Source organism: Doryrhamphus excisus, linkage group LG6 (assembly GCF_037039965.1).
Source record: "Doryrhamphus excisus strain RoL-2023G ecotype Guam linkage group LG6, RoL_Dexc_Guam_v1.1, whole genome shotgun sequence".
NCBI lineage: Eukaryota > Metazoa > Chordata > Actinopteri > Syngnathiformes > Syngnathidae > Doryrhamphus > Doryrhamphus excisus.
In genome coordinates this window covers 21,956,116-21,968,286 of record NC_136362.1, presented here as the reverse complement: position 1 = coordinate 21,968,286, position 12,171 = coordinate 21,956,116, and positions in this window count along the sequence as shown.

Below are 12,171 nucleotides of genomic sequence, written 5' to 3'. Positions count from 1 at the left end.
TGAGGCCTTAATCCAGGCCTGAGCGCCCTGGTGGTGCTCCCATGTGACACCAATCTAAATTGACACACTAGCGCCACCTAGAAGTTTCAATTCATTATCCCTCGCCACCCGTTACACGTATCACTATGATTTTCGGTGGAGACGTCTATCATGACAGGACGCACCTAATGCTCCAGAAGCCATGTTCTAAACACAGCGCCACCAACTGGTGGACATGTATATCTGCCGTAACTTCCTGATTCATGGTCAGATTGTCTTGAAATTTTTTTTGGTGTGTTGGGTCAATCTCTGGTCTGTTATACTGTATGTACATAGACTCTATAGCGCCACCAACTGGTGGAAATGTATATAGCCGTAACTTCCATCTACATGGTCGGATCAAGCCCAAATTTTTTCTGGTGGTTTGGGGTACCCTCTGGTCTATGACTGTGTGTGTACATAGACTGTATAGCGCCACCAACTGGTGGAAATGTATATAGCCGTAACTTCCTTCCACATGGTCGGATCAGGCCCAAATTTTTTCTGGTGGTCTGGGGTACCCTCTGGTCTATGACTGTGTGTGTACATCGACTGTATAGCGCCACCAACTGGTGGAAATGTATATAGCTGTAACTTCCTTCCACATGGTCGGATCAGGCCCAAATTTTTTCTGGTGGTCTGGGGTACCCTCTGGTCTATGACTGTGTGTGTACATACGCTATAGCGCCACCAACTGGTGGAAATGTATATCTGCCGTAACTTCCTTACGCACGGTCGGATCGGCCCCTAATTTTTTCTGTTGGTTCGGGGTACCCTCCGGTCCGTTACCGTGTGGGCCAACCACTCTATAGCGCCACCCACAGGCGGAAACGTATATCCACCGCAAGGACCTACCGCGTGGTCCGATCGTCGTGAATTTTTTTATGGCGGTTCGCGGTGTCGGACGGGACGTGACCGCGCACCCGCCTCCCCGCCGCTGTCGCCCCCTCCTGGCGGAAAATTGCAAGTGCCGTGACTCCCTTACCGCTTATCCGCTCGCCGCGGTTTTTCGTACGGCGCGTCCGCGCGCCCGTCCGGTCGCGCGCGCGACCCCGAGCCGCGCGTACCCCCGAGCGCGTCGGGGTGCTCGAGCCCGCTCATCACTGCTTGCAGTTTTAATTTCTAATTTAATTTTTCTTGCCAGCACCTTTTAAATAAATTCATAAAGATAACCATTTATTTATTTTTGTTACATTGATATAGTTTTTAATATTTAGCTTTTAGAAATCTGGTTCATCTGCAACACTTAAACCAGCCAGTGCCATACATGAAGAACATGGTTGGTTGAAATACAGTGCATCCGGAATGTATTCACAGCGCTTCACTTTTTCCACATTTTGTCATGTTACAGCCTCATTCCAAATTGTATTAATTTAATCTCTTACCTCAAAATTCTACACAAAATACTCCATTATGACAATGTGAAAAAAGGTTTTTTTTGGACATGTTTTGAATTTATTAAAAATAGAAAACAAAAAAAAAATCGCATTTACATAAGTATTCACAGCCTTTGCCATGAAGCTCAAAATTGAGCTCAGGTGCATCTTTTTTCCACTGATCATCCTTGAGATCTTTCTACAGCTTAATTGGAGTCCACCTGCAGTAAATTCAGTTGATTGGACATGATTTGGAAATATAATAACTGTCTATATAAGGTCCCACAGTTGACTGTGCATGTCAGAGCACAAACACCAAGCATGAAGTCAAAAGAACTGTCTGTAGACCTGCGAGACAGGATTGTCTTGAGGCAAAATCTGGGGAAGGATACAGAAACATTTCTGCTGCTTTGAAGGTCCCAATGAGCACAGTGGCCTCCATTATTCGTAAATGGAAGACGTTTGGAACCACCAGGACTCTTCCTAGAGCTGGCCGGCCTTCTAAACTGAGCGATCGGGGAAGAAGGGCCTTAGTCAGGGAGGTGACCAAGGCCCCGATGGTCACTCTGTCAGAGCTCCAGCGTTCCTCTGTGGAGAGAGGAGAGCCTTCCAGAAGGACAACCATCTCTGCAGCAATCCACCAATCAGGCCTGTATGGTAGAGTGGCCAGACGAAAGCCACTCCTTAGTAAAAGGAACATGGCAGCCCGTCTGGAATTTGCCAAAAAGCACCTGAATGACTCTCAGACCATGAGAAACAAAATTCTCTGGTCTGATGAGACAAAGATTGAACTCTTTGGTGTGAATGCCAGGCGCCATGTTTGGAGGAAACCAGGCACTGCTCATCACCAGGCCAATACCATCCCTACAGTGAAGCATGGTGGTGGCAGCATCATGCTGTGGGGATGTTTTTCAGCAGCAGGAACTGGCAGACTAGTCAGGATAGAAGGAAAATTAATGCAGCAATATATAGAGATATCCTGGATGAAAATATTGCTGCTTTCATTTTTCCTTCTATCCTGACTAGTCGAATAATGGAGGCCACTGTGCTCATTGGGACCTTCAAAGCAGCAGAAATTTTTCTGTATCCTTCCCCAGATTTGTGCCTCAAGACAATCCTGTCTCGCAGGTCTACAGACAGTTCTTTTGACTTCATGCTTGTGTTTGTGTTTGTGCTCTGACATGCACAGTCAACTGTGGGACCTTATATAGACAGTTATTATATTTCCAAATCATGTCCAATCAACTGAATTTACTGCAGGTGGACTCCAATTAAGCTGTAGAAAGATCTCAAGGATGATCAGTGGAAAAAAGATGCACCTGAGCTCAATTTTGAGCTTCATGGCAAAGGCTGTGAATACTTATGTAAATGGGATTTTTTTGTTTTCTATTTTTAATAAATTCAAAAAAGTAAAAAAAAAAGTTTTCACATTGTCATAATGGAGTATTTTGTGTAGAATTTTGAGGTAAGAGATTAAATTAATACAATTTGGAATGAGGCTGTAACATGACAAAATGTGGAAAAAGTGAAGCGCTGTGAATACTTTCCGGATGCACTGTAAGCAGTGGCAATTCTATGCTCATTTCCAAAGTGTTCGGCAAGAAGATTTTTGGCTCTGCAATATCCTTGCTCCGCAGGTAAGTGCTGACAACTTTGCACTAGGTCTCCTGGCTGCCCCCTGGTGTATTGTTCAAGGAAGTGCAAACGATCGTTCTCCTCCACTCCATTTTCAAAGGCTCTAATGAAAGACCTGTATTGGAAGGGGTCTCCATCCTCCACTGGGATATTTCTAGATGGAAGGGCAGAGGATAGATTCTGCTGCACCAGGAGGGAAGTGATGTCATTTTGTCTTTGCATTATGGTGGTTATGTCAGTTGGATGAGTTTGAGTTGCATTCCTTCTTTGTGCAGCTTGAGTTGGAACCTCAGCATTAACAAACATTTCATTCATTTGGGTATGTGACCTTTGTTTGGAACCAACAACCTGTGGTTGAGATATAGAATAAGGCATCAAAACGTTGTCCTTTGCATCCTTTTTATTCGGCAGGAATGCGTCGGCATCTGGGTTGAGTTTGCTTTGACAGTTCCTTTCAAAATAAGAGTTCATGCCATCGGATCGATTTGAACCACATTGAGATGAGCTGATTTCCAATACATGAAGTTTTGCACTTGTTGCTGCCAATTCCGTTTCGAGTTCCAGCTGCTCCTTTTGCTTCCTTAACTGTTCCTCCTGAGCTTCAATTAGATGTTTCCTTTTCAGCGCGGCAACACGCTCCATTAGTGCCGCTTTATCCGCTTCAGCTTTTATGCGTGCAGATGTTGTAGAAGAAATGCGTGATACCTGTGAATGCTTGGAAGACTTTGATTTTGCACGTGATATGTTAGAAGCACTGTCTTCAGGATTTATTTCCTCCAAATCTGCAACATCGCGATCATCAGGACATTCTTTATTCGGCTGCACATATGGATTTCCGGCTTCAATTAACCATGCCTTTACCTTGTCGGTAAAATCACAGTACATTGTCATTTTTGCTTGAAAATAACCCGTTTGCTTTGCAGCTTCATCTTCTGGTAAAGGGAAATCCATGAACGATTCATGCGCGTCATGGGCGTCTTGATAACAACCAATAAACTTACAAAGTTCAGAATTAACTGTTTTCACGTTTTCGTTTGATTCCATCAACTCACGGATTTTTTCCATATACCCTTTGGCTTGTCTACATTTGACACTCCTTTTGTCTTGACACGTTTTTATGTAAAAACTCAATCCTTTTGATGTCCATTTAATATTCCTTTTTGTTGCTGGTATTTCAACATCGTTCTGAGACCCTGTATTAACACCCGACATCTTTAATCATATAGTCCGTCAACCATTCCATTTAATTCAAAAGGCGAGGGGGTAAAAGGCCAAATATAATCCTCACCGGCAGCACAGCCACTCTTGCAAGCACAGATGCGCACTGGAGTTGTAGATTTTATGAATGGAATACGCCAGCACTCCTGCGTAAAGTAGCGCTTGATAGCCGACTTTACTCCGAGTTATCACCGTTTTCCAACACATACCAGTTTCTGATGGCCAAGCTGAGTGTGTCGCTGGTGTGGGCCAGGCGTAGTTTGAAGCTGACACGATTTCACATGGGAGATGAATAAAACAATCCGTGAGCTTCGTTCATCCAAGGTCCAAAAGAGTCCAACGAGTCCATTGTTGATGGGTTCTTTCCTTTATCCAAGGGCGGGGTTTTGTCCTTTCTGTCGTGGCTATTTGTCCTTCAAAAAAAAAACGTAACTTACACTATCAAAAGGCCACTGATGCACCATGGGTTTTGTTTTACGCAGGCAAAAGAGTCATTGTCAATACAATCTTGTTCCGTTTCTTCTTATTTCCTTTTATTACCAAGCAAGCAAACAAACAAACAAAAAAGGAACAAGGGCCTTTTCCTGTTGCCTTTCTTGCGCTGGTACAAAAACCATAGGCCCACCCTGGTGCATGCTGGTCCTGTGAGCACTGCCTACCTAAATATATTGCAGGTGCCCAGGGTGTTATCCAATGAAATAAACCCAGAAATTAACTACTAATTAACCCCAACAAAATATGATAGATAAACAAATAAATAAATAACTAACAAGAAAATATTATCCAGTAATCCAAACAAAACAACAACAACAAAAAATAAATCAACAGATATCAGAAACCTAGGAACACACTAATAAATAGCTCCTATAGGAGCTATTTATTAGTGTGTTAGGGTTAGGGTTAGTGTTTTGGCACTATGGAACACATCTAGTGAGATGTGCTTTATTGCTTGGCACACACAACCATTGTCGAAAATGCACTTTATTCGCTCTCAAACACATTGTGAGCAAAGGATGATAGGGCAGGTCATTGTGCGCCAGCGGAAGGTGCCAGGAGGCTCATTCAGTGTGCCTGACGCAGCTTCGCATCCCCTTCTATCTGCAACAGTTTCAGGTGGCTGAGAAGCATTGCTGTAGAGTTAGAGCATAAATGAGAAAAAGTGTTTCTCTCGCTGTGATAATGTATTTCAAGCAAGCTATAGGCTTTGTGGTAAAAATTTTCTCCATATATGGCACATGTGTGCCAAAAAGCACTCCACTCGCTCTGAGAAGGCGTTTCAAGCGCGTTTTGGGGCACCGTTCGTGTGGTATGCTTAATTGCGTGGCACACACACAAGCATTGTGCTCCGAGAAGCATTGTGAAGCAAAGCACATTACGGCCACTGTGAGTCAGCGGAAGGTGCCAGGATGTCCATTTCAAGTGCACATGACGCAGCTTTAGCATCCCCTTCTATGTGAACGTGTTTCAGCTGGCTGACATGCCCTGCTATGGTGTTAGAGCTAAAATGAGAGAAAGTGTTTCACTCGTCGTTATAGGGCGTATAAAGCACGCAATATTCTGTGTGGTGCAATTCGGCAGGTGGAAGGTGGGTGTGTTGTATGAAAAGTCTGCTGTGTGAAGGGCGAAAAGGAATGGGGCCCCGTACTGCAGACAACCGTGTCAGACACACAGTGTACTTATTTAATTGTACATTTGTGTTCAAATACAAATCAGTGGTAACCGTAGGATGAGTTCACCAAATGGACAGGAGGTTTTGCCTGTGGAAAATTGTTCAACATGCGGAAAACATTCCATTCCACACAAAAACAAACCCTACAGTCATGTGGGAGCTGAACCCAAAGGCAGACCTCTGAATTTACCAGTGGATCAACATTTTTACCCTCACCTCTGGTCATGAGCATGACAAATGACTTTGTTTTTTCGTGAGGCTCGACTTTTTCTTAGACATAGGATGAGAAGCTGTGTCATCTGGGAGGAAATCGGACAAAAGCCACTGCTGAAATTGCACGTCAGTGTGATGAGTGTTGAAGGTCTGTGAGGATTAGTACATGGCAGCTCAAACACGGTGCAGGGTCCCCCCTCAAATGGTAGAGCTCTCGCTTCGCATGTGAGAAGAAGCGGAATTGATGCCTGCATTGTGAAGGAAACTCACAGCCTTCCTGCACTTCGAGGCGAGTTCCTGGTGGGTGTCGAATGGAGGATGGGAGCGCTCAATACACAAACCAAGATAGAATATGCCCAAAATTTATTCCTGACACCACAAACCTAATACAGACTTCCGGGCTTATCACAGTCCCTGTCAGCCTACCATTTAAGCGGGTCTTATAGGTGGATGCCGCTGGTGACCTCCTGACCTGCAAGAGATATCGCCCCCATCCCGTAACTCATGGGGGTGTGTGTCTGCTTTGCACAGACACTCTTTGTTCCATGTCTGTGTGCAACTAAACCAGTAAACGGGTTATAATAAAGTAATCAGTCTGATGTGTTGTCTCTATCCAGGCATGTGGGTGTATCAAGCCAAACTGTGAGATGAGTATAATAAACTAAAACAATATAATGAATAATCACCTTCATTGTCCAAATGGTATTAATATACCAAATATCAAAGGATAGTGTGCTTGCTTTGTATGCAAGCGATAGCCGTATCGATGCCCGTATTCGCCAAATTGTATGTTATGGCTTTTTCCTGCCAAAAAAAAAGCATTCTTGATCTCCGACATCATTCCTTATGCTTTGATTCATTGCATGATAATGATGTTTCCTAATAATACAGGTGTGGTCAAAATTTGTGTATTTTTATATCACATCACAAGTGGACAGGCAATCAGTCTTCTCAGACAATACAATTACAAAAGCAACACACACCTGCCATGACTCTGATTCGGCCGAAGTTGTTGTTGGCCACAACGCAGAGTATGAACCACTACGATTACGGCTGTCATTTTCTGGGCAAGAACCACAAACTCAGGCTCGGAGGTGCAGTTGCTCATTCCAGCTGCTTCAAATTTGTCTGCGAGCAAAGCTTTAATTTTGGACTCGGATCAATTGAAAAGGCTGCTTGAGCTCGCCAGGAGTTGAACCTACAATCTTCTAGTCCATTGTCAGACACGTTTTCCATTGCGCCACTCGCCCAAAACAAAAATACCAGTACTTTGAGGTTAGGTTCTGGATTGTCACTGTTTCGCCAAGAGTAAAATGGCTAGGACTGTAGGCAATGAGAAGTGGACACTGATTGAACCACCATCAAATTCATCCTTACCTGGTGCAATCTTCACAGACTGTTGTCTAATCACCACACCAACCAAGAATCCCCACAGAATTCCTGTGATATTGAGAAATGAAACAATGATTATTACGTATTACCGTAGGTTTGTACAAGATTATGCCAAGACTGTGCAGCCTTTGACCAACTTGACTGCTGGTTATCCACCTATGCGAAAGGGAAAAAAGTTAAGTGAAACCGATGGAAAATATTTCCATCCCAAGGAGCCATTTGACGAGCGATGGACCCCTTCCTGTCAGCAAGGTTTTGAGAACATCATTGGTAAACTGACCTCATCCGCAGTGTTAGAATTTGCCAAACCCAAATCACCATATGTTTTACTTGGAGTGACATTGTATCAGGAGCAGGATGGAAAAAACAGAGTCATCGCTTTTGTCACGCAGTTACCGAGCTGGTAAACGGAATCAAGACACTGAAGGTTTAGCAAAAAGGCCTCAAGGTGAGTTAACCAATGACAGCCATTCACAAAGCAAAGGTCAAAGAATTCAAGAATTTACTTTTCATCACCTGAACCCGCAGTTTCTGTTCAACAGAGGCAGTCCAAGCAGCCTGTCAGAGCCACATCGTTGAACAGGTAGAGGAAGATACAACCCCCTTTTGCCTCATGGAGTCTCTCGCTGTTCATCCTGTAGCCATTCCTGCTGTGTTTGAGGAGGAAGAGGAAATTCAAGGTCTTCTCACTGTTCCCAAATACAGTAAGGATTAATTAATTCAACTCCAAAGAACAGATCCCGTCATCAGTAACATGCCACCCCCCCCCCCCCCCGCCCCCACCAAAAGCCTTCGTCGCTAATTCCCCCGGTGCGGGTGTGACGGACCACGGCTTGCGCCGTAAGTGGCTGCAGGTAGCCGGGCTGGCCGCTGCTCGTATCGGCTATTTTCCCTTTGTGGCGCTGGTCTTGTGTCTATGTGGGTGAATGATGTCTTTTACCTGCCGATTTGTATGCCGAGGTTTTTTTAACGGTCCCACACTGTACTCCTTCATCTAAGAGTCTAATTTGGAGTTGTTGTTTTTTCCCCTCCCCTCTCCTAGTGTTGCCCCCCCCCCCCCCCCTTGTCCCCCCACTTCATGCAAATTTCCCCACTGAGGGACGAATAAAGGCATATCATTCATTCATCCTCAAACTGATTCAGTCAGGACAGCCGACACCTGCCAGCCTGAAATCTGAGTCGCCAGAATGCCAACTGATGCTTAAAGAAATGAGTCGTCTGGAACTGCAGGATGGTCTGCTGTACAGAAGACAACAGTACAACAATCCACCTGTTGACCAGCTTGTTCTGCCACAAGTATTAAGACCATGTGTACTCACCAGCCTGCACAATGAGATGGGCACATGGGAATTGAACACACCCTCGACCTAGTCCGATCAAGGATTTACTAGCCAAGGATGGCAGCTGATGTGGAGACGAAGATTAAAACATGTGCAAGATGTGTTCGGAGGAAAAGTCAGCCAGAGAGATAGCCGACCTAGGAACTGGTTTGTATGGACTTTCTGTCTCTGGAACCAGATAGCCATAACACCAAGGATATCCTGGTCATCACAGATCATTTCACCCGATATGCTGTCGCCATTCCAACAAAAGACCAGAAAGCCCACACAGTCGCCAAATGTCTGTGGGAGCAGTTCCTCAGCCATTAAGGATTCCCTGAACGTCTCCGTAGTGATCAGGGCCGTGATTTCAAATCTAAAACAATTAAAGAACTCTGTGCACTCTCTGGCATTCACAAGGTGAGAATAAGTCCCTATCACCCTGGAGGGAACCCAGTAGAGCGATTTAATTGCACCCTTATAGGAATGCTCCAAGAACAGAACTAGGAAAACCAAGTGGCACGTGTTAAGCATGTTAAGCCCCCCACTCATGCATACAACTGCACGAGGAACGATGCCACTGGATTTGCACCGTATGTGCTTATGTTTGGCCGACAACCCAGATTGCCAACTGACATTGCATTTGGGTTGCCTGTCAAGAACAAATCATCTACGTCACATTCACAATACGTGAAGAATCTGAAGTCACATCTGAATAAAAACTATCAGCTTGCAACTGAAAATGCAAAGAAGTTGGTTGAAAAGAACAAAGGTTTGACATGCAAGTGAGAGAGTTCTTGTGCAAAATCTCCGCCTGCGTAAAAAGCCCAAACTCACTGACCAATGGGAATCAACAATTTATTTTGTGCAGAAGAAAGCAGTAGACTTATACAGTCGATACAGTTAGTCCTGAGGGAGAGGACGGTCCCACACAAACATTACATCATGATCTCCTATGACCTTGTGGTTCTCTCATTGAAACAGATGAAGAAATTGAAAGGCCAAAATCATCTCGTAGGCCCATAACAAGACAGACACCGTCCAGGTGGATGATCGTCATCAAAGTTCAGAGGACAATGATGACAATGACACATGGTAATAAAGAGTAATTGAGATTTAGACAAGATTTTAGACAAGATTTCCTGGAAGTTTGGACATGCCCAAGATGCCAAGGAGAATAGACTTTGGAAGAGAACAGTCGGATGAAGCTAGACAACCACCTGTTAATCTTGAAAACCTACCTGGAGATCTGTATGTATCTGTGTGAGGTAAGTTTTTTCCTCTTACCTCCTTCGTCTGTCCCGGAACAACATCCATCCAATGAAAACGACCTTCACTCTGAAGTGGAAACAAAAGGGAAATTATTATTCCAGGAAATTCGGGAAACTATGGAACAGACTGATGACACAACTAGGGATCAAGGTCGGAAAACGCTCTCAACTACCTTGCTGTAGTGGCTGGTGTAAATGACGCTTTCTTGTTCAGTTAGACATGAATGCTGCAGTCGACTGGGATGCTGCGTGTTGCATTCGTTACATTCAGATTGCGCTATTTCCCACGCTGTCTGATTCAGACATTGTTTCAGCAAAGTTTGGAAGAGGTTGATGATGTCTGTTGTGAATCTTGTCTCTTCAGAGGCAGTTGCATCATCGTGTTGGTAAACGGGGGCGTAGGTCAGTTCATTGTCGGCATAATCCCGATTTGTAGAGTCGGTGCTATCGGCAGTCTTATTGTTCGGACTCCCGGTGGTTCCTGTACCATTATAAAGAAAATGCGATTACAAATGATAAAATTTAATGTATTGAAGAGAAAATATGCTTTGCTATGGACCGTGCACCTGTTATTTACCAGTAGCTTGCACATCTTGCACGGCCGTATCGAGACTATTTCAATTAAAATTTCAGCGATTAAAACGAAATCTATATTACATATCTATACCTAATGAACACTTTTTTTAAACAGATATAACTCAAAGTTTACAAAAGGGGGTGAGAATACGGTAAAATATTGGTTAAATTATGGGTGAATAAAGGTTATCGAAACACAAAATTACCTGAAGAATTCTGTTGCACCATGATAAGAGGTCGGAAAGAAGAGTCCCCTCCTCTCAGTGAAGTTCCTGAAGACGATAGAATGTACAGCCGAGGGTGTTTTGAGTATTGGCGAAAGAGGGTGGGGCCTTCAACAGGCGTAGGGGCGCAGACAAGTCAGGACATGTTTTGTTTTTTTGATCAAATATGATCTCCTTTTCCTTCGCCTCCACCGTAAACCTCAATCCTGTCTCTTTCAAGAGGGGTCCAAAAATGGGTTAAGAGAGTGAATGGGTGCACTTTTTCTTTAAAGGGAAACAAAAATGAACAAATGGGGATCAATGTTGTAAACTCGGTTGATCAAATCACTCCTTTGTCTATGGACTTGAACAAAGTGAAGAAGGACGGAAAGAAAACATTTCTCTATTCATGCTGATGGTACTTTGTCAGATGAGTTGTGCATCTCAAAGATAGTCAAAGAATTTCTTGTCTTTTGAATGAAAAAAGAAGGGTTTTGAAATAGTGGACTATGTTGAATGACTGCTTTGGGCCCAACGGGTCATTGGACCCCAGGAATGTTCATCTAAGTTTGTCTCAAAAGTCATATATGCTGATAACAGTTTGACTCTGGAACTGATTATTCATGCATAACTGGTCCAAAAATACATGTTTTTTAATGGGGACCATTTTTTACTGCTTTAGAAGTATAATTCCCGTTCACTATTGCTCCTTGAATGGATCACAGAGGATTAGGATGTCTAAGAAGCAGATCCCATGCCTTAACAATGAAATATTTGGATGGACTGATGAAAGAAACACATTACACTCTTGTATTTGAACAATTACAGTAAAACGGAAACACACAACAAAAATCAGTCACGTCTGTCACAATCTGCATCGCCTCCTGTGTGACAGTTTTGTGTTTCACGTTATTTGCCTTAGTTCCTGCTTTCATGCTCTTATTTTGTAGTTCTTTCTGTGTTTGTCTGTCCTGCGTTTCGTCACTTTTACACCCTCTTCTACGCGCACCTGTTTCCGATTTGATTCTTGTATTTAGTTCAGCCAGGTGCATCTGCCTTTTGTTGGTGCATTGTTTGTTATTTGCAACATGTCGTATGCCAGTGCTGCATTCGTCGAATTTCAAGAATAAAAGCTAAGCTTTTTCCTGCACCATTCGCTTCATCTCTGCATCCTGGGGTCGCATCGCAACACCTGCATGACGAACCGTGACAGTATGCACCAACCAAACGACGACCTCGCGGAGATGGACTTCTGGACCTTGCAGGTTTTCAAGGCAATGG